Consider the following 4,156-nt stretch of genomic DNA (forward strand, 5'->3'; position numbering starts at 1 on the left):
TCCGGGTTCTTCCCCGGCTGCGGCTGACCAACCAATCAGCGCATCGAGCTCTGGACGCAAGGCCCCCTCTCCCCTGCAGCAGGACCCGGCTCTCTTCGAGGCTCTCTCCGTCAGTGCCGGACAAACTGCGTGAAGAAATCGTGGCCTCGCAGACATTCATTTCCCCTGACCTGGCTGCTCTTTCTCCCTGTCTCCTATGCTTGTTGGGTTATCGCTTCAAGAGGTAAAGGGGGAAATAGCAATGGAAATAAATGTGGAGATAAACAGGCAGTGAGGAAGTGACTACGAGTCGGTGGCGGAAAAGGGAGGACAGAGCTGCCTCTTGGCGCCCTCCAATTTACTGGGGCGGAGCACTCTACGTGTTGGTGGTGGAGGGTTTCGCTGTGTGGCTTGTAGTGGCTTCTTCCAAAACTGCGCTGAAATCATCCCGCAAGTTGACTCAAGAATGTTCAGATTTAGGCTTTTAATTATAAAGAATCATTTCAGAGGACTGGGGTATAATAGTGGAAAAGGAACAAGACACGTTTAACAGCGTAGCCAGGTCTCCCCCAGGCTGTAGCGACTTCTAGATTTCTGTTGATTGGGAGTTGGTTCTTAGATTTTGTGAAAGATTCTCGCTAATCTGTAACCTTTCTCCTAAGGGATGTCTAAATCCCTCCTCTTAAAAATGATCTGTCCTCTGTTTTTATGTTCCGAGAAGACAATGTAAAAACGTCGGCGCTGGGGGGATGGGAAAACACTTCCTAGGCTTCTCCCGCCTGGAGTCCTGAATTCAATGTTCTGGTACTACCTTGAACACGTTACCACTCTGGGCTTCCATTTTCTCATTTTAAGCAAGATTTTGGAGATTAAAAGATGCGAACGTTGTCAAAGTACATATAGATCAGGATGATTTAAATGAGACCACTTAATTTTTCGTGTTTCTCTTTTCACTGTTTTGCATTTTTAAAACGAGTTATTTTGGCTTATATTTAAAAATCACATGTGTGGCTTTTGGTTTTAGTGTGTCAATATTTTTAAACAAATTGAAATAAAGAAGTAGACTAAAACTAAAATACTACACCAAGAAAAGAGTTGGAATGAATATTTCAAGCTTAAACAGGTGATTAGAAGGTGAAGGGTGTTTGGAATTCTCTTTGTAACCTTTAAGCTTTTAAACTTAAAAGCGATTTCTTACATTTAGGTGTGCACAAACTCTTCATTTTAAATGTGGACTCATTTTTCCTAACATTTAAAAAAATGCTATCCAAAAGGATTGGAGGAGCCAGATTCATCCAGTTTTTGAAGCTACACTAAATACGTTAAAGTATACAGATAATCTAGCTTCAAAATAGTAGGTGGGGCTCGGTACATTCTGGTAGTTAATTCAGTTTGCCATTTACAGGCATCAGCTATCTAGTTCCATCTAATAAAAATGAACCACCTTGTATGCCCCATGTTAAATTTTATACATAAACTTTCTTTAGCTCACTTTGAGTAGATTTCAAGAAGTGTCGTAATCATAATAGAGATGAAAATTAAGGTATTTTAAAAAGTTTTGCATTAACCCTGAATGAGAACCAAAGCACGAGCAAGATTATGGTAAAAGACAACATCTGTATAAAGTTGTAATTTCCAATTTGCAAGCTTCTGAATCTACTGTTGTTGTTTCTGTTAGCTCTCCCTCATGGTGACTGGTTTCTTAAAATAATGTGTATTTTATTGGGAGTTTATCTTCAAAAAAGTTCTGTGAGAGCCCTTTATATCTTGGATTGAGAGACTACAGATTGGTTTTGCTGGTCCCTAGAAGTTTCATTTGCTTTAAACGAGATTTAAGGTAATTTTTTAAACTTGTAATATAAATTTAGATCTAACCCCCACTGTATGATACAGGCCTCAAGTATCTGTAGATGCCCTTTTAAAAAAAAAATATATATATATATATACACACATATATATATATATAAAACTCAGAGATAACAGTCTTCCTTACTGCTTTTACAGAGCAGTAGGCTGAGTTTTCTCTAATCCTCTGTTACCATGTGGACCATGATAATTAATTTAGGAGTTGTAAATTAATTTAGGAGTTTCCACACTCTGAACTTTATTTCGGTGATCTTGTCTTGTCTATGTGTTTAGGAATCAAATCCCCAGCACACATTCAGGTAGAGTACCCCTTGGATTTGCTTTCTACATCTCTTTTTGCTTTCTTTTAAGTTCTGTGATGTATTTTTTCTTTTAAATAAAAACATGTTGTGTAGTGTACAGCGTTTTTGTGTTTGTAGCAAAAGGGGACCATCTGTGACAACTTAGACTATTATATTGGCTCCAGTTGATTCTCCAACAGAGAAGCTAGAGTAATTTTTTAGAAAAGAAAAATCTAATGTCTATAGCCTGCCTAAAACTGTAAAACAGCTTCCCATTGCCCTTTGAATAAAATCCCAGTTCCTACATGAACCTGCATGATCCGATCCCTGCCTACCTCTTACATGACCATTGTGCTGTCTTTCCCTTTATTCCACATTCCCTACACTCCAGCCATGTTGGCTTTCTTTGGAGTTTTAGAACATGCCAGTCTCTCCTGGTATCCCCTACTGCCCTACCCAAGGCGTTCCCAACTCCTGTTCCATTTGGCTGTAATGATCTTTACTTTACCTGCCTGGCTCTTTCTGCTTCAGGTTTTGACCTGAATGTCCACTTAGACTTCAATGACTACCCTGTTCTATCCAAGTAGCACCCCAGTTTTTTACATTTCTGTGTTCTTTATTATTTTCACTTAGCACTAATTACAACTCCTAAATTATTTGCATTTGTTTATTTTCTGTTTCCCTTTACTAGTTAATATCTCCACAAGTTCAGGTGGTGCATCTTTTATTTACTCAGTGTATAAGTGTTTGACACTGAGCACTCACATAAATATTGAAAGAAGAAACCTTTCAAAGTTAAGTACTGAAACATTTCCACATCTTATATATTCTGAGATTCCTTTCCAGTATGAGTTTCTATGAACCCCATTTGTTACTTATTGCTAGTTGCAGCCATGACCTCATGGTTTAGTAAATAAAAAACATTAAAAATAGGCTGAAAAAGGACTTCCCTGGTGGCACAGTGGTTAAGAATCTGCCTGCCAATGCAGGGGACATGGGTTTGATCCCTGATCTGGGAAGATCCCACATGCTGTGGAGCAACTAAGCCCGTGCGCCACAACTACTGAGTCTGCGTTCTAGAGACCGTGAGCCACAACTACTGAAGCCAACGTACCTAGAGCCCATGCTCCATCACCACAATGAGAAGCCTGTGCACTACAACGAAGAGTAGCCTCCGCTCACAACAACTAGAGAAAGACTGCATGCAGCAACCAAGACCCAACGCAGCCAAAAATAAATAAATAAAATATAAATTAATTTATTAAAACAATAGGCTGAAAAGAAGATGCCATTTTATAAAGCCTTTAAAATAGCATTTCAGCAGTGTCCCATAATTTTCAATATATGTCTTGCACATCTATCAGATTTATCCGTAAGTAATTAATAACACGATGCTATGGTAAATAGCAATTTTATTCAATTTTTAATATTTTGTGTCTACTATATAGAAATAAAATCAATTTTTGTTGATCAACCATGATAAACACACTTTATTTTTTTTTAAATTTTGTATTTATTTGTTTTTATTTTTGGCTGTGTTGTGTCTTCGTTTCTGCACATGGACTTTCTCTAGTTGCGGTGAGTGGGGGCTCCTCTTTGTTGCAGTGCGTGGGCTTCTCATTGTCATGGATTCTCTTGTTATGGAGCACGGGCTCTATGCACACGGGCTTCAGTAGTTGTGCATGGGCTTAGTTGCTCTGCAGCGTGTGGGATCTTCCCGGACCAGGGCTCGAACCTGTGTCCCCTGCATTGGCAGGCAGAATCTTAACCATTGTGCCATCATGGAAGCCCAACACACTTAATAGTTGTAGCAGCATTTTTAAAAGTAGATTTCATTGGATTTTCTACCTGTATGATCATGTTGTCTGCAAACGACAGTTTTACTTCTTTCTTCTAATCTACATGCCTTTTCTTCTTTTCTTGCCTTATTGCACTGGCTAGACCCACCAGTATAATGTTGAATAGAAAAATGAGATTGGGTATCTTTTCTTGTTTCTGATCTTAGGGGAAAAGCATAAAGTCTTTCACCA

Source organism: Globicephala melas, chromosome 1, assembly GCF_963455315.2.
Source record: "Globicephala melas chromosome 1, mGloMel1.2, whole genome shotgun sequence".
Lineage (NCBI taxonomy): Eukaryota > Metazoa > Chordata > Mammalia > Artiodactyla > Delphinidae > Globicephala > Globicephala melas.